The 20,373-nt window shown below is 32.9% G+C and overlaps 1 protein-coding gene across 2 annotated transcripts in view; it reads left to right on the forward strand.

Annotated features, from left to right (window-relative positions):
* LOC139095600 (uncharacterized) overlaps positions 1-20,373 on the forward strand; it is a 54,361-nt gene that overhangs the window by 23,002 nt on the left and 10,986 nt on the right. The gene's annotated exons all lie outside the window — the stretch shown is intronic.

Here is a 20,373-nt window from a genome sequence, read left to right on the forward strand (position 1 = left end):
ACAGGAAGTTCATCTAAGTCACCTTACACCACCAACACACCTAAATTCCATTCCTCATATCCCCTCATATCTCTCAAAAGTCAGCTTATAGTTCAACTCAAACTAATGTCTAAGTTAATTTAGTATTTCTGAATAATTCCTTCAATTCATCAAACAAGAATCAACAGCATAAATGACAATGAATTTTCCAATAATCCATTTAAAGCCATTATTATTAACGAACATCATCCACACAATAATTCATTCAACTGTAAATGTAGATAGTCAATAATAAGCTTACCCGAGCGGCACAATTGAGGGGTCTTGAGATGGTCGAGATTGAGGCTTCCTCTGTAGTTTTGGTCTCGGTCGATTTCGGCTCGATTTTGGTTCTCCGGCTCGATTTCGGTTCTCCAGCTCGATGTCGGCTTTCCGGCTCGATGTCGGCTTTCCGGCTCGTTGTCGGCTTTCCGGCTCGATGTCGGCTTTCCAACTCGATATCGGCTTTCCGGCTCGATATCGGCTTTCCGGCTCGATGTCGGCATTCCGGCTCGATGTCGGCTTTCCGGCTCGATGTCGGTTCTCCAGCTCGGATATATGCTGCTCAGGTTTACTTTTCCAACTCATTATGATGTCCAATAATAGATAATTCAAATGAAATGGACATAAAGCATAACGAGAAAATGGAATAAAAGAGGCGGAAGCGATCAAAATCGTTGCTTTAATTGATTTTCTTGTCATAATTTCTGACTTCAACATTTAACGAACTTGACTCAGCATTTCTGATGTTCTGTCAATTTTGAACAGGAAAAACTGATTGATAAGTCATGCAGTGACTTGGTAAAAATATAAATATACATTCCAAAAGTCACATGGGATATATCTCTATCCAATTTACTTCAAATCAAAAATAAAATTCCACATAACAAACTAACTTTTAACAGTCTAGACATTAGTTGTCAGAATATATATCCCATGATACATCAGCTAATGTATCTTGAAGTTTTATAAATCAATATTTCATCCAAGCTTATCCAAATCCGACATAGAAATAATGTTTTGCTGATGTTTTGTAGTGAGGAAAAACAGCAACAGTGACTTTGTATGGAGACAAATAAATTCCATGTAAATTTAAATTTATTTCACAATCATTGCTTTAATTCTCTTAAATTTGCAAACAAAGCACAGATGGTAATGAAATAAAATTGGCGTGTGGGGGTTGTTTGGAAGTGATGTCATTCGGGAAATTGAATTTTATTGAGGTTTTTGGTGATTGGACTTTTTTTGACCAAATTAAATTCTCTGGAGTCAACTGAGACGCTCTCCTGTCCAATGAGAATCTCTTGGGTCACATGAGGATCTCTAGCAGTTTTATGAGATTCTTTGACCTTTTTTCCTTCCAAGAACTTCAGAAGGTGTACTACTGGTTAATCAGATTTTGATCGGAACAGACCGGTTCCGCATTTTTGGAGCATTTTTGATTTTGGTGGATTATGTAATCAAAAAGGGGAATAAGACTCATCAGAACCCTAAATAAGTCATTATAACAAGTAACAAACTCACAATCTTATCAGCAACCTCACATCACAACCAAACAACTCCCTTATAAGTGACACAAAACAGCACATCAAGCAGCACACATAAAATTTATATTCAAGTCTTTTAACAGAAATTATTGCCTTTTATTTAACCCTCCCCCACACAAAATTCACATTTTGATTCCAAAATGGAAAAAAAAATTTATTTTTCATTGCTTTGTTGTAAATTTAATTATGTACACAAACATGTAGAATGAATGTGGAATTTTTGAATGAAAAATTTTCATATTTTTTGAGTGTCATATTGACATTGACATTATAAAGAGTACTTTATTGTTATGAAACGTGATTGTTGTAGGGAAAATGTTTCTAGGGCAAAATAGAAATGCAAAAGGGAATTTTAAATGAAAATTGTTGAGTTAGTGGATTTAATATTGCTGGGGTTGGTGGATGTTGTTGTAGGAATTGTTGTGCAGAATGGCAAAATTTGTGGAATTTTTTGGAATTTTTCTTGCATTTTTTGGAGATGAAATGTACCTAGAGGAGCATAATGTGATGAATTTTGGGTTTTGTCATGAAAATTGACTGAAATCAGCCGTTTGGGTACCGTTAGGGCCTCCTTGCAGGTGACTTTGAACATGGTGACGTAGCAAAGCCCTAACTGCTACTCTATGCTTCTCGGGTACCCAATTGCAACCATTTTTGGACCTAAATACACAAGACAATCCCCTAGAACCTCAAGAACAATGTCAATCTATCATTAGTGTCATAGCTGTCACTCTGTGCTTCTCGGGTACCGAATTTTCTCCATTTTTGGCCCCAAATACACAAGACAACCCCCTAAAACCCCAACCAGAATGTCAATCTAACTATCATCTCGAATCACATCCAATAATACCTAATTGCAACTATTTTTGGACCTAAATTCGTCAGAAAATCCCTCAAAACCCCAAGCCAAACGTCAATCTAACATTCATACCCAATCACATCCCCTAATCCATATCCCCCTACCCCCAATCAACTCACCAACCCCTTCAAAAAAAAATCCGATCAAAAATTTGAGTAAATCACAATAATATATGCCAATCATCAACGTAACATTTCTTCTTTCCAATGTCCCGATGTCAAGGACTGATGTCAAAATGACAATCAATTTCCAACAAAACAACGGCCGTCGTCAACACAATAAAATACCAAAAAAATATATATTCGTAGCTCAATTTCGTACATAATAGCAACCATATACAACATATACATGCTTACATATCATCATGTCACATGAAATTCTGCAATTTATCGTATATGGCCTCGGAATGTTTCTTGCCATAAAAAAAAGTCAAAAAAAAAAAAATTACTTCAAAAGTACTGTTTTTTTATCGATTTATTTCATTGTAGTGCATTTGAATTGTGTGATCAGTTAATTGATGTTTTAAGTCAGTTCCTTGCTCATGATAAAGGAGGTTTGGGTTAGTATGAGATCGACATGGATAGGAGAGAGGCAGACCAAGGTTGTTTCGGATGTTTTGTCATGATCCCATGGAAGTCCAGGTGACATCGTCAGATTAAGCAGAGGTAATTCAAGATCTAGTGGGATGTTATGTCATGTTAGGGAGATTAGTATGAAAATCGGCATTGATTCCAGTAGGTAATTCCAGGGCTCTAAGGGGTTGGGATGTTTTGTCAAAACAAGATCCAGTTAGGATTCCAGAGTCACGTCAGATCCACAATACAAGTATTCAGGTCGGTTTCCATGATTTGTCATGGATTGGGAGTTGAAGGATCCGAATAAGTCGTCAATTGGGTCCATGGGTTAAGGAGGCCAGTTTAATGCTTTATCATGGTTAGGGACAAAAACAAGAGTGGTCCAGGTAATGGATCCAGATTGAAGTTTCCAGGATGTTCCATCATAGATACAACATGCAGTAGGATCCATATGAGTGTTTCCATGGACATGGGTTAAGAAGAAGCAAGGTCCATTGTCTAATCTAAGGGCATCACCAAACCAATAGACCAACATTTTGATCTTAGAATTTCACCATTAATATAGAGGCGGGTGAGATTCATCAATGGTTCAGCAAGGGACATGCGAACCTATACCAATAAAGTCAACATTTCTCATGGTAACATGGATTCAGATTGAGGCAAAAAGGGTCGTCAATGGATCAAAAGGGCATGCGAACCCAAACCTACTCCTAACCCCCAATTTCCCAATCTCAATGCTCCCTAACACCCAAAACAATCAAAAAACATTGTTGTTTTTGTTGTTGTTGACACATGAAAATGACGACAGTTTGTTCCATTATAGGATTTATGCTAGGAAAGGGCAATGATTTTAAAAACCCGGGGCGCAAACAATAACTTTATGGAACTGATCTTTTAAAACCATTCCGAGCTCTCTACGATGTCTAGTTTAAATCGAGATCAACGCGATAAACCAGCCGACCGACCGACCGACCGACCGACCGACCGACCGAACAAAGTGTCTTATTAAGCTACCTTTTTGAAATAAATTTCAAAAATGCGCTAAAAATTCACTTCTTGTCCTTGTGTCTTTCTCTGTACTGTTTTTTTTTCGTTATTTATTTCATATGTATTTGTGCATATCTGAATATAATGTGGGGTTGATTGGGATGTTTTGTCATGGATAGGGAGGCTTGCTCATGCTAAGGAGGTTGGGGTTGGTAAGAGCATCGACATGGATTAGGACAGAGGCAGACCAAGGTTGTTTCGGTTGTTTTGTCATGCTGGGGAGATGGAGATCGGTTTGAGCGTCGTCATGCATTAAGACAGAGGTAGTTCAAGGTCTATTGGAATATTATGTCATGTTAGGGAGGTTGAAGCTAGTATGAAAATCGTCATGGATTAGGACAGAGGTAATTCAAGGGCTTACTAAGGGATTGGGATGTTCTGTCATGCTAAGGAAGTTGGGATTGGTATGAGTATCGTCATGGATGAGAATAGAGGTAGTTCAAGGTCGGTTTGGATGTTTTGTCATGGATAAGGAGATAGGGGGTCAAAATGAGTGGTCGCATGGGGTCATGGGTTGAGAAAAGGGTTGGTAGGGATGTTTTGTCATAGTTAGGGAGGTACGGGGTCCATATGAGTAATCATATGGTTGACATAGAGACGGACGAAGATCGTCATTGGCTTATTAAGAGCTTGAGGACTTAAACCAAGTTCCAGGCCACCATTTGCTGGTCTCAGTAGTGTCATGGATTGAAATAGAAGCAGTTAAATGTCGCTAATGGCTCAGAAAAGGCTAAAAACCCTATACCTAAGCCTAACCCACAATTTGGCAATCTCAACGCTCCGTAACACCCAAAACAACCCCCCCAAAAAACATTGAGTATGTTTGTGACACATGAAAATGACGACAGTTTTTTCCATTATATGGATATGCTAGGAAAGGGCAATGATATTAAAAAACAAGAAGTACAAGAAACAAACGGATAAAAAAAAGGAAGATAAGAAGAAGACAAACTCGAAACTGTCTACAACAAAAAAACGAAAAAAAAAATTCAAAATGATTGATAAATAATGAAGAAAACGACAACGAAGACAGATAAACAAGCTGGATTTCTCCGTTTCGTAGCTAAATTGACTCTAATGGCGTTCACGCGAGCAAAGAAGGAATGGATGGGACAGTGAAATATGGAAATTTTACTTTCTGATATTAAAGTTTTTGCTTATTTGTGCTTTATGTAGCGTGGCTTGTTGTTCAACTTAGTTTTTTTGTCGTAAACAAGATTTTATTGCACACTTTGGAATGGAATTAATTGCGGGGTGCTAGTGAGGAAGGTATTTGTGTGCTCTACTTAAAGTTATATTTGGACTTTTTTTATTTGAAGTTTGTTGATCTTTTACTCTGGTTTAATGGGTTGTTCGTGAATGCATGAGTAAAGCTTGGGGGAATTAAATGGGATTTTAACTCATAGTAGAGTGACGTAGAGTGACCAAAGGGCACATCCACTGTGGGATTTGATCAATATTTGAGTTTATTTGAGTTGATCAACGTAAATACTAGGAAATTTCTACATTGTCACATTTCAGGTACGATGTGGATGTTCTGTAAGGGTTGTCGAGCCTGAAACCAAGACTTCCTACTTTTCAAGTCAAGAACTAGATTTAAATGAATTCCATGGAGCTATGGATACTTCAGGAAATCCCAGTAGCCTTAAGACACCATAAAGACAATATCCAACCTCCCACAACGTGCAACTCAAGTTACCGACAACATGTTTCACCTGAATACCCACCCCTCTTTTTCCCAAAAACTCCAACTTCCCCCACCTCTCAAAATCAGAAATTAACACCAAAATTTAATGAAATAAATATTTTTTTCAAAAATCTGTTCTGTTTCTACCCCAAAGGATGGAAATTTTCAAATTCAATTGGGTGTCACATGTGACACATTTTTAATGATATTGTGTTACTGCTTCCAGCAACAGTCACACATATCCTTTGATATTTAATGTTTCACAAAAATATCTGAAATCTGATTTTAACACATTTTGAAAAATTTGGTTTAAATGCAGTGTTGGGTAATTGTGTGATGTGGGATACTAGTGTGATACATGTGGCATTTGTGAGATTCATGCGATATTTGTGAGATTCATGTGATACAAGTGTGATACGAGTGACTTTAGTGTGATACAAGTGACATTAGTGTGATACATGTGACACTAGTGTGAAACATGTGACACTAGTGTGATACATGTGACACTAGTGTGTTGCGCCACATAAATGCCGTGTATGGTTTTTGGTGTGGCTTACCATTAATGGTGTCCCATGACGTACAGGTTGGACAACACTGCTTTAAAATGAACACAGAATTAAGTTCAAAAGCTCTTTAGACATAAAACAGAATTCGGCTTTCAAATTCTGGGTTTAGATTCTTTCAAATTCCTCCATCTTTCAAATCCAATAATGCGCCTCTCATTCTCAAATTCAACTAAAAAGCGCTCATTTCCTTCAAATTCGTTCATTATTTTTGCTTGACATTTTATAGATGATCCAAAAGTTTCCGTTCATTTCTTTTTAAGAAGGAAGTTAACTCAATCAACTGTAATTTTTTATAGCTAAAACTTTATGTGCTTTTACTTCCTTTTATCCTTCGATCGAAACGACTTTAGACTTTTGCAATTAAGTAATTTGTTTAATCGAATGTACTTGCGTGAAGACATAAAACGAGGTAAAAATGGGAAGTTGAAAGTTTTTCTATGCTAATAGAAAGATAAGCATGAGAATTACGTGTATTGAAAGGAAAATTGATTGGGCTTTCAAAACTGTCGGAAATTTTTACTTTTTTTTGTGATGGATGCGGTTTGTGGTGGATGTGGGATGGGGAAAAGAAAAAGCTTTTTTGGAAGAAAGTTTTAAGGATGATTTGGGTTGGGTATTAATGGCTGTCGAAAGAGACTTTTGCAGAATTCTTTGGGGAAAGTTGGCAGGACTTTCAAATTCTTTCAAATTCTTTCAAATTCTTGCTCAAATCTTGGATTCCGGATTCTTTCAAATTCTTTCCAAATTCTTTCAAATTCTTTCCAAATTCTTTCAAATTCTTTCAAATTCTTTCAAATTCTTTCAAATTCTTTCAAATTCTTTCAAATTCTTTCAAATTCTTTCAAATTTCTTTCAAATTCTTTCAAATTCTTTCAAATTCTTTCAAATTCTTTCAAATTCTTTCAAATTCTTTCAAATTCTTTCAAATTCTTTCAAATTCTTTCAAATTCTTTCGGACTCCGGGATTCTTTCAAATTCTTTCAAATTCTTTCAAATTCTTTCAAATTCTTTCAAATTCTTTCAAATTTTTCAAATTCTTTCAAATTCTTTAAATTCTTTCAAATTCTTTCAAATTCTTTCAAATTCTTTCAAATTCTTTCAAATTCTTTCAAATTCTTTCAAATTCTTCTTTCAAATTCTTTCAAATTCTTTCAAATTCTTTCAAATTCTTTCAAATTCTTTCAAATTCTTTCAAATTCTTTCAAATTATTTCAAATTCTTTCAAATTCTTTCAAATTCTTTCAAATTCTTTCAAATTCTTTCAAATTCTTTCAAATTCTTTCAAATTCTTTCAAATTCTTTCAAATTCTTTCAAATTCTTTCAAATTCTTTCAAATTCTTTCAAATTCTTTCAAATTCTTTCAAATTCTTTCAAATTCTTTCAAATTCTTTCATATTCTTTCAAATTCTTTCAAATTCTTTCAAATTTTTTCAAATTCTTTCAAATTCTTTCAAATTCTTTCAAATTCTTTCAAATTCTTTCAAATTCTTTCAAATTCTTTCAAATTCTTTCAAATTCTTTCAAATTCTTTCAAATTCTTTCAAATTCTTTCAAATTCTTTCAAATTCTTTCAAATTCTTTCAAATTCACAAATTCTTTCAGATTCTTTCAAATTCTTTCAAATTCTTTCAAATTCTTTAACCAAATTCTTTCAAATTCTTTCAAATTCTTTCAAAAAATTCACTTTTTCAAATTCTTTCAAATTCTTTCAAATTCTTTCAAAGTTTAACCAAATTCTTTCAAATTCTTTCAAATTCTTTCAATTCAAATTCTTTCAAATTCTTTCAAATTCTTTCAAATTCTTTCAAATTCTTTCAAATTCTTTCAAATTCTTTCAAATTCTTTCAAATTCTTTCCAATTCTTTCAAATTCTTTCAAATTCAAATTCTTTTAAATTCTTTCAAAGCTCGGGTTACGCAGTTTAACCGAAAAAATTCTTTCAAATTCTTTCAAATTCACCACTGTTACACAGTGTAACCAAATTCTTTCAAATTCTTTCAAATTCTTTCAAATTCTTTCAAATTTTTTCTTTCAAATTCTTTCAAATTCTTTCAAATTCTTTCAAATTCTTTCAAATTCTTTCAAATTCTTTCAAATTCTTTCAAAGTCCGGACTCTTTCAAATTCTCTTTCCAATTCTTTCAAATTCTTTCAAATTCTTTCAAAAAATTCTTTCAAATTCTTTGGAGTCCGGATTCTTTCAAATGTCTTTCAAATTCTTTCAAATTCTTTCAAATTCTTTCAAATTCTTTCAAATTCTTTCAAATGTCTTTCAAATTCTTTCAAATTCTTTCAAATGTCTTTCAGAATTCTTTTTCTTTCAAATTCTTTCAAATTTTTTTTCTTTTTTTGTTTGTTGACTGAAAAATTTATTCAAATTCTTTCAAATTCTTTCAAATTCTCTCAAATTCTTTCAAACTTCTTTTATATTTTTGTTGATTTTTAATCGAAATTGTTTAATTCTTTCAAATTCTTTCAAATTCTTTCAAATTCTTTCAAATTCTTTCAAATTCTTACAAATTCTTTCAAATTCTTTCAAATTCTTTCAAATTCTTTCAAATTCTTTCAAATTCTTTCAAATTCTTTCAAATTCTTTCAAATTCTTTCAAATTCTTTCAAATTCTTTCAAATTCTTTCAAATTCTTTCAAATTCTTTCAAATTCTTTCAAATTCTTTCAAATTCTTTCAAATTCTTTCAAATTCTTTCAAATTCTTTCAAATTCTTTCAAATTCTTTCAAATTCTTTCAAATTCTTTCAAATTCTTTCAAATTCTTTCAAATTCTTTCAAATTCTTTCAAATTCTTTCAAATTCTTTCAAATTCTTTCAAATTCTTTCAAATTCTTTCAAATTCTTTCAAATTCTTTCAAATTCTTTCAAATTCTTTCAAATTCTTTCAAATTCTTTCAAATTCTTTCAAATTCTTTCGTATTCTTTCAAATTTTTTCTTTCAAATTCTTTCAAAATCTTTCAAATTCTTTATTTTCAAATTCTTTCAAATTCTTTCAAATTTTTAAAAATTCTTTTAAATTTTTAAAAATTTTTAGAATTTTAAATTTTTATTTGATTTTTAAAATTCAAATTTTTCAACTTTAAATTTTCATTTTGTTGATTTAAGTTTTTCAGAACCTTTAATTAGCATTTAAATCCACAATTAAATATCCAATAAAAATCCTTAATTTAAAATTTAATTTTCATTTCCATTTCTACAGTCTCAAAAATAAATAAATTTTAACATTCACAACTTCCCAATAGGGATTCAATCCACAATACAATCCCACCATTAAAGTTATTTCTGTAACTTTAAATTTGCCTAATAAAAGTTAATCTAAATTATTGTGGTGATTAAAATGCGAAAAAAGCCTTGGGAAAATTAATCCAATTATCGTAAAAATAAAGTTTTTTTTTGCCTTTTATTAAATTTTTCTATTCAGTGAGAATTGAGGAATTTTAGCCTTAATCATTTTTTAACTTTTAAATAGAAAAGTTTTCTTTTTTTTTGTTGCTTTGAATTTTCTCATTTAGAAATAAGAATGGCTTTATTTTTGGTTGATAATTTGATTCCCTTAGGAGAGTTTTGGGGGGAATTTCTGGGTTAATCGAGTGTTTTTTATGGTGGGTAATTTGGAATGTGCTGTTTAACTTTGAATGAGAGATTGTTATTCATTTTAACAGTAAAGTTGAAATTTAACGGAAAAATTTAAGTTCAAACATTATTTTGCAGCCAACTTCATGTCAGATTAATTCAAATTTTAACGGTTTTTTTTAAAAAATTTGTTATTTTTTGGGCAATTTATTCAATAAAATACACAAAATTCAATTGTTTAAGTCAGGGGTGGATTCAGAAGATAGTGGGGGTATTGTTGGGTAGTTCAATCCTCCCTCTTACACCCATGGCTACTTCCATGATCTAAGTCAGTGGTGAGCAACCTTCTATTTTTCGTGACACACTTTGATGTCAACTTTGACCAAAACCGTAAATGGAATACGGTTTTTTGCAGTTCCAACAATTTTTGGCACCATACTAACGTGTCGCAACTCAAAGATCGCCCACAACTGTCCTAATTTCTCCCAAAATCATCCTCACAGCCACATCTACATCAGCTAGCTAGTTTAAACAGTCCCAAAAAGCATTCCACGATACAACAATCCAAAAATAAACTTAACCATTTCCGTAATTGAGATCATTAGGATCGAAACAAAACTTTAGTTGTACTGTAAACATTGAACAACGATAAATAATCCAAAAAAAAGAAAAAAATAATTACATTACACTCGTATAACGACAGTTATTTCTCTCATTCTTGTTTGCAGTCACCGACAATTTTGTAAAGTGCTTTTCCTGTTCCTTTTTTTTCTGTGTATTTACAATGAATTCAGAATTTAGGGTAAAAAATATAATTTCTTGCGTTATATAATTTCTTGCGCGAACAAATTCATCAAAAAAAAATTTTTTTTCTGACATGAAATTTTTAAACGTTTATGCCTTCTCAACGATAAACTCTATTGACACCGAAATCGGTTAAAAAAATACGAATTTCGTGAATTTTCAGATTCCGTGAAAAAAATATTTTTAGGATGCTCCATTGCTTCAAAAATCGATCATTTATACTGAATATAATTTCTTGCGCAAAAAAATATAATTTCTTGCGCAATTTTGGACAAGTAGGCGATTAATTTTGACGGCACAAAACATCAATTTTCTGATGATTTACCATCTTTTACGGCGCAGTCTTCCTTCCAAACAGTTAAGGGTTGCTTCTTGATCATTTTAAAATATTACTGATGTTGAAAATGCGAAAAAATTATCACAACCAAATTTTTTTGAGTTAGCCTACTTGTCCAAAATTGCACACGAAAATTTGAAAATTTTGTTTTGGTAATTTTTTCGCGTTTTCAACCTCTGAAATATTTTTAAAATAATCAAGAAGCATCCTCAAACCATTTGGTAGCAAAACAACGTAAGAAAGGAGGATAAATCGTCCGAAAATTGAAGTTTTGTGTTGTCAAAATCAATCGCCTACTTGTCCAAAATTGCGCAAGAAATTATATTCAACATAAATCATCGATTTTTGAAGCAATGGAGCATCCTAAAAATATTTTTCTTAAGGAATCTGAAAATTCGCGAAATTTCGTATTTTTTTTAAACTTTGTTTGGTAAACATTCATGCTTCCGTTCAAAAGTTATGGACATTTAAAAATTTCTCTGCATTTTGCGCAAGAAATTTTATATTTTTCCTACTGTGTATTTACAATGAATTCAGAATTTATTGCTTTTTTTTCTTCCCATTTTTTTTTTCATCATTTCTGTAATTAATTATGAAATGAGCTTTTATATAAGTTAATGGGTAAATTAGAAACAAAACAAAAAAAAATTGTACATGACGATTAAGTTTGTCGGTAACAAGAGGAGAAAAAAAACAGAACAGGAATGGGGAGGAATAAGTTAAGAAGGAACTTGGAAATGGTGTTTGGCTTATGATATAAGTTTGACGTAAGTTATAGCTATCCGGATACCCAATGATCTTAACACCCAGATACTAAGACACCTGAAATGTAGAAAGTCAAACACCTAGACATGAGTTTATGTGAGTCGGTGGCGTAGTGGTTTCGATCTAAACTGGAATAATAATTGCATACTCAGCGATCATTGGTTCGAGACCTGTATTGTGAGAATTTTTCACATGTTCTTTTTAGCACTAGATACGCGTCTGTAAATGCGCTTTTCTTTATCTTAAGATTCTACTATAAACTGGAGATCTAGCTATGGAGTGTAGTGATTTAAGAAACATTGACTTGTTATCTCTGACCAAGCATATAAAGCGAAGCTCTAGCATCTGCACAACCAGATAACTAGACACGCATCAGATGCTCATATACCTAGACATCGAGATATTCAGACTGTTAGAAACCTAGACTATTTTAGATACAGTTACTTTGACCTTCAGGCACCCAAATATTTAGATTGAATATCAACCAATACATCTGGAAACTACTGTGTCAGGATTCCTAGAAGTCAAGTTCCTAACACATTCTACCTTCGTCTGTTCCCAGCCGGTCTAGCTTAACACTATTTCACGTCAAAGGAGACATACGTCAAAAAAGTTGGAAAACAGTGTCTTGTCCCCAGTCTAATGTGACTTTAACGTGCCATAACTAGGGATTTCAATCACGGGACAAAATCTCAATCCCGGGATTATGGAATTTGGTAAACTGATCCCAGGATCCTGGGATTAATCCCCTGAATGAGGGATCCCAAGATTGAAATCTCTAGCCGAGATCTACAGACAGAAAGAACGCTTTTAGGTAACGTAATGTCATTACTGTACCGTGCATGCTCTTATTCTGTTAGGGATGGGACCGAATTTTGATAAATCTGATTTGAAATCATAGTCATGTTTATGCTTTCTCGAAATCCCGGTCCCGATGAGATTTTCGGGATATCCCGGAATTGAAATTTTCGATGATATCCCGAAAAATCCTGAGTCACGATCCTCCGATAGCGATTTCCAACTTTTCCTAGCCATCGTCTTTTCGAACTCACTTCAATCTTTGACACAATAATAACAAGTTCAGTCAATACCTCATCATAAAATGCCTACTCTTGGCCATATCTCCAAGACAAAATGCCAATTCACCACCTCTCAATTTCCAACAACCCTCAAACAAATTCCCGCTGCTAAACGATACATTTTATTTTTATCATTGAGAATAAATAATAAAAGTGACCTACATTGAAAAATTTATGCAAGTTTCCTACTCATAATCGCTGTTTTTTTCATTCCATAACTTCTTATTCTCTCAGTCGTTATTTTTTCATGAATATAATTTCATTCCATTTAAGTTTGTTTGGTTTTCGGTCAAAAGAGTGGGAAATAAGGAGAAAATTAAATTATTCGCTACAAAGTCGGGGGGTGTGAGACATGCCAGAAGTGGAGGGGATATAGAATGTTATAATTATTTAGCTATAGAGAGCATAAATGATGTAATGGATATAGATTGCATAAACAGCTATTTTTTGTTGTTGGCCGAACAATGTGGATTGAGAACCGGATTTTAATGACTTTTACGTTTTTAAAATATCCACTGGATTTTTTTAATTAGACTTTGCGGAGTTGAAAAATCGGATGCAATTAATGTCGATTAATCACGAGGCAAAATAGGTCAAAGATGTTTTTGAGTGTGGTGAAATGTGCAAATAATTAATAATTCTTGTTGTTGAGTGGAATTTAATGTGGATTTATGATTAAAAATTGTTGATGATGTACCATAGTATCAGAGTAGAGTTGATTGTGGAGGATGAAAGAATGTGTAATTAAATATGCCAGTGGGAGAGTAGTAGTATGGATGTGTGGTTAGGTGGTTTGGGAACATGGAGTCAATCATGCAGTTAGGAGTAGGGTTCGATTCTTAGTAGAGACAGTCTCTTCTGCTAAAAAGTGAGTTCGACTCTCAATAGAGTCAATCTCGTCTGTTAAGAAGTGTGGGTTCGATTCTCATTAGACAGCCTTGTTTATAAATAAGTGAGTTCGACTATCAATTCTCAATAAAATCAACTCATCTGTTTGATTTAAGAAGGTATTTGGCAAGAATTGGGTTCGATTCTCATTAGACTCTCTTGGAAGTGATTCAGTTCTCAATATAGACAATTCTTCTTTAAAAAGTCGGGAACGATTCTCAATAGAAACAGATGACTTTGGATTGATTACATAAAGTATTGGGCTGTTAAAAGAATTCAATTTTGAGAGCAAACTCATGAGGATGTTCCTTGTTATTAGGTCATAACCCCTGTAAACTAGGTTGGATTGAACGAGCTGATGAGAATGAAGTCTGGAACTTATGAGGTCAAATTCTCAGCTGAGAAAGTTCTGGAACTTAAGGCTACAAGTCAACTAACTAGTCAGTTTGAATGCTTTTAGTAAGTGTTGTTGGTTAGATAATTGTCTCAAGTATTTTTCGTCCTTCAGCTTTGTCTGCTCTTAAGCTACTTTAGAACTCCAACAATTGACCTTCCTCAACTTGATCTTTTCCTCTTACTTTCAATTAACCCAGTGCTGTCCAAACTGTTTGCCGCATTAAACAAGTTGGCCGTCGAGTAGCTGCATGTCGAAAGCGGTTTCGGCTGTGTCTTACTACGACCATGACGGTATGCCGTGTCACAAAAAAGTTTGGATCAAAGTTGGCAGGACTTTGGGAATCTTATGAAATCCGGACTCCACTGCAGATTGGAGACCGGACTTCATTGGAATCGGGACTTTAATGGAGACTTCTCCACATTGTAGTCCTCCCAACTCTGGTTTTAATTATTTATTAGAATTAATAAAATAATCAACCCCTGGGAGCCTTCCAAACCCATCAATATCCACTCAACATATTCCTAAAAAAGTGACAGACTTTATCCACAAATTTTCCATCACTCAGCATTCACACATTTGTCACAAGCACGAAAACATAAAAATTCATATTGCATGGCATTTTTCATTCATGCTAATTACAATATAATTACTCAATTTTCTATCCATTATACATTTTTTATAGCCATTCCTAACATACACATTCAAAAAAAATTGTTTTTTTTTTTTTGTGAAATGAGCGCAAAATTAATCAGAGATTATGATAAATGTGAATTTTCATGTCTAACATTCTTTTTTCTGTATCTAAACCGCATTCATTTACATACATTATAAGGTAATTGATATGATGGCAATATGAGGAATGATTAATTGAAAGTTCGTGTATTTAATTTGATGAGAACTTGGCTATTTTTAGAATTCTTGATCGATTGAATAATCCGAGTCCAAAAAGTGTAAATGCGTGAACTTGAATTGTGGGAGGGATGTGGAGGAGGTGCTTGGCATTTTTTTGACTTAATTACTTTGGACTTAATTTGACGGCAAATTATTCGATCGCAAAAAATTAATCAATCAACTGACTATTTTGAGGTTAGAATAATTGAGAGCACTAATAAGACATTTGAGGGTATCTTAGATCATGCGGAACTAATTGACTACGAAATGGAAATTATGATGGTAGAAAATCTAATTTTAATCATGTCTTAATCGAAAAATATTCGCATGAAAATTGCGAATGTTAATTAAGGTTGTGTAATATTGTAATTTTGATGATGGAATCTAGATTGAGTTGGATATTATTGGTGAAATTGCTGTTAATATTTCCGGTCTTGGTTTGGATTGATTTCTTTCTTGGGTAATTTGAGGTTATAATTATTGGTAATTTGTACTGAGAAATAGCTTAATCTAGACTTTGTAGTCTTAATATTGGTTGATGTGAAGGATATTTCAATGTCCAATCCAAGTTTAATCAATTTCCCAAAAAACAGTAAACCATCACCCAAAATACATGAATCATCCCTACAAACACATCCAAATCAACAACATTTAAACAAAACAAAATGTTTCTGCAGCATGAATGCAGAGCTTATCATGAAGCAGAAAATCTTCTATTTTTGCCTCACAAAAATTACATAATCCAACAAAACTTTTCATAAAATCCATGCTCAGTGTCAAAATATTTTGTTCATCTCATCTTAATTCTTGATTTTATTCCTACCTGACTATAAGATTCCCAAATGTCTACACAAGCACACGTGTAACTTGACAAAAAAATACACGAATCATCCATTATCCACAAGAAGTATATCATCCAAAAAAAGAACGAGATAGAGAGAGCCTTAAAAGGTAGAATGACAAACAAAAATTTGAATAAAATCAATAATGTTGAGGACAAAAGCCATATAATGGGTGGGAAAATGTTCATCCTCATGTAGGTATACATTACGTAGGAAACAGTGTTGCAAAACAGGTGCCTGTTACAGGCAAAAACCGTACAAATTGTTAGTAATTTATATGGTTTTTCCTCCAAAACCATACAAATTATCAAGAATTTGTACAGTTTTTGTCTGTTCCTCCAGAACCATACAAATTATCAAGAATTTATACAGTTTTTAATCTGTTCCTCCAAAACCATACAAATTATCAAAAATTTGTACGGTTTTTGCCTGTTCCTCCAAAAACATACAAATTATCAAAAATTTGTACGGTTTTTGCCTGTTCCTCCAAAACCATACAAATTATCAAGAATTTGTACGGTTTTTGCCTGTTCCTTCAAAACCATACAAATTATCATGAATTTGTATGGTTTTTGCCTGGAGTTTTTTTCACAGGTTTTTCCTCCAAAACCATACAAATTATCAAGCATTTGTACGGTTTTTGCCTGTCACAGACAACTTTTTTCCAACTCTGGTAGAAAATTTTCAATCCACACAGCATGTCGAGCTCCCATTGACAAAAAAGGGAAGATTAGGAGTGAGAAAATGTTGTTTTGGATCTTTGGACTTAATTAGGATTTTGTTTGACTATAAATATTTTGTTCCATGGGAGTATGAGGCATAACTTGACCTGTGTTACATAGACAGCAAATCCATGGGATTATGTGCAGCATAAAGAAATAATATCATAGACACACAAATTTGTGAGTTCCTTTAGAGATTCTTAATCCTTATTGATGCTGTACATAAAGAGCACAAAATCAATAATGATCCATGAAAGTCATTCAGTGCCTTTAAATCCTAGGAAAAAATGAAATTCAAATTTTTTTACGCATTAATTATCCCCTGATTCTATTACTAGACAAAATCTAATGATTTATTCATGAATAATATCTGAATGAATATCTGAACGGTTGTATTGAAAACTAATTATCCAGCAAATTGAACAACAAAAGCGTAGCATGATGCTTTTGAATGTGGGGATGATGGATGAGATTGGTAACAGTTGCCAGTTTATTCAGAGAGAAGCAACACAAAAAAAAAATAAAAATTGAATATTATTGAAGTTTTGAATTTGTTCAATGGACAGTAAAGATGAGGATGAAATGTAATGTGTTTGGGATGTGGGATGGGGTAGGGGTGTTTGATGTGTTTCTTTGGGGATGGAATAATTATCTTGTATAGAACACATGACTCTATATGACAGCTATTGAAAACCGTTTGTCGTTTAGGATGTTAGATGAGGTTGTCGTCCCTTCACTTCCTTATTTCAAATTTATCAGAATAAATTGCAATGATTTTCATTTATTTACGTCAGAGTCGAAAAGGCGTCAGAAAGGTCAGAGTCAGGTCAGAGTCAGGCTAGAGCCAGCTCAGCGTCAAGTCAGAGTCAGGTCAGAATCAGGTCAAAGTCAGGCCAGAGTCAGGTAAGAGTCAGGTCAGAGTCAGGCCATTATCAGATCAAAGTCAGGTCAGAATCAGGTCAGAATCAGGTCAGAGTCAGGTCGGAGTCAGGTCAGAGTCAGGCCAGAGTCAGGTCAGAATCAGGTCAGAGTCAGGTCAGAATCGAGTCAGAGTCAGGTCAGAGTCAGATGTTAGAGTCAAGTCAGAGTCAGGTCAGAGTCAGGTCAGAATCAGACCAGAGTCAGGTCAGAATCAGGTCAGAGTCAAATCAGAGTCAGGTCAGAATCGAGTCAGAGTCAGGTCAGAGTCAGGTCAGAGTCAGGTCAGAGTCAGGTCAGAATCAGGTCAGAGTCAGGTCAAATTAGAAACTCACTCTAATAGTTCAAATAATTTTAAAATCCATTTAAGTATATGAACATCATTAGTGACCAAACTCCCTTGTGAATTCAATCAATTTATCTTTCATTTGAATACCCACATTGAATGTAAATTGTGCATTTAAATATTTTAATGATAAATATTATCAAAAAACAGCAACAACAACATTTATGACATAACAATCAAATCTCTCGATAACAATTTAATTCACAATTATCTCCACTCCATTCCATTATTTGTTCAACAGGACAACAATCGTCCCAATTTTTAGAAAATATTTTAAAATGCTCAATTAAGTTCAATATTCGCAAAAACTGTCCAAACTTAATAATCAAAGGGTACAATATGGACAGAATCAATGAAAATTTTTAATGAATTTATGGACCAAAAAATAAAAAGTTTTTTTAGTGCAATTGAGAAAAAAAGTGCGCTTAATAATACACTTGGTCCGGCTGGCTGGGTGAAAAACGAGATCTCGACAACCAGACATCATAGAAAGCTCTAGTTTGAAGCATTAGCTCGTGCCATCGAGTTATTTCGGTATTAATTGGTTTGGAAGCCTAAATCCATCTATTTGTACGTTAATTAATGATTTTTCATTAAATAAGCAGAAAATGAACTTTTTTAAAGCGTTGCTTTCAAAAAATTTGAATTTTTATCAACCGTTATAAAATTTAAATTCAAAAAAACCGTTAATTAATACAATCCTTTATTATACTACAAAAATGCAGAAAATGAAAGCGTTGCTTTCAAAAAATTTGAATTTTCAGCAACCGTTAGAAAATTTAAATTCTGAAAATCCGTTAAATGATAAAATCCTTTATTATACTACAAAAATGCGCTGAAGTGACTCGATAAGGTCGAGTACTTTTGTAATTTTTTTATTCCACTGACTCAATTCATGCAAAAATGCTTTTAATGAATGGAAATTTTTATAATGTAAAACTCAATGACTAAGTAAATCCACTCAATTTGGCCCTTTTTTTATTGTGTGTTTTTGCACATATGAATGTAATCGATGATAAAATTTAATTGAATGGGATTATTGATACTCAACTTACTTCCATCTATGAATTTCATTTTCAGTTTTAATTTTCATATTTTCATATTTTTTCATATTGAATAAATAACATTTTTATGAGCTCAAATAGTTACATAACCTAGTATCAATATTTTTATTGGCTTGGCGGTGGTGGGGAGTAATTTATGGATGATAATGGAACTAATATTTATAAATTGCATAGCAATTTACAGTGAAGGTTACAAATAAAACTACTAAAAATATTGTGAATTTTGTATTACATTAGGAATAGATTTATGGATCATAATGTATCAATATTTGGAATATAATTTTGGTAGTTATTGTTGGAAATGAAATTGTTTATGAATTTATCAGGGAATCTAGTAATATTATTATTAAGATATGGAAATTTGATATCAAAATTGATTTTTTTTGGTGAAATTGTTGAAATATTTTTGGAAAAATGGAGACAAATAAGAGTCAATGAATCTTTTAAGGGCCAATATCTTCAGTAAAAGGTTAATATAGTGGTGTATCTAGTACTTTAAAGTGTTGTAATAGACTATAATTAAGTCAAAATCGCCAATAAATCCCAAATTTCGTCACGGATTCTTGCAAGAAACAGCTCCTTCGAAAATACGGTTAATTTCACCAAGCACCTGCGACTTGCTTCTAAGTAAACTGCCTCTTCGTCGTCGTCGTGACAACATTTCATTATCTGCTGGTTGGGAAGTGAACAGCATTTATTAGAATTTCTTCCGAATTCAGATTTTTGGTTGAAATTCTCTAAAAATTCTGAAGAAGTTTCATAAAATGCTCCAAATTAGGCAATGCTTATTAAGAAAATAAGATCAAATGAAGGAAAATTTTGGTGAAATTTGATAAAAATCATGACTTACATTTAACTAAACTAAATAGAAGCCACGCTCATGACACTACCAAACAGTTCACAACTTCCATTAATAATCCCACTTAAAACATCAACCCACCATCACCATAATATGTTAAAAACAGCCTAAAAAATCCTAATGATCTCTTCAACGTTCAATTTTATCGCTCAACAAAAGACAAAGTTCAGGAACAAAAAGAAGACAACAACGAAAAATATAAAAAAGCAATTAATGAACAACAACAACAAAAAAAAAAGTTTCTACTCATCCCTCACTTCCATAAAAATCATCACAATAATGACTATTTAGTGCTTATATATATATACAGCATAAAGCATAAAAAGCTGTTGAGATGATAAATTGCCATTGAACACATGTCACCAACAAATGACACATGATATCGATTCGAAAATAATTGATAACGAGGAAAAAGTATAAAGGATAGTAAGAAGTCATCGTTCTTTTCCTCATTTTACCCAAAAAAAAAAATATATCGTCTGAAGCTGTCTTGTTCAGCTTGTGAGTGTGAGAAATCAAAAATAGAAAATGGAAAATGTTTTTTCGATCAGATTCATGAACATCGTTCCTTTATATC

The sequence above is a fragment of the Chironomus tepperi genome, unplaced genomic scaffold, assembly GCF_022539635.2.
Source record: "Chironomus tepperi strain 1889 unplaced genomic scaffold, CSIRO-AGI_Ctep_v1 contig_365, whole genome shotgun sequence".
NCBI classification, from domain to species: domain Eukaryota; kingdom Metazoa; phylum Arthropoda; class Insecta; order Diptera; family Chironomidae; genus Chironomus; species Chironomus tepperi.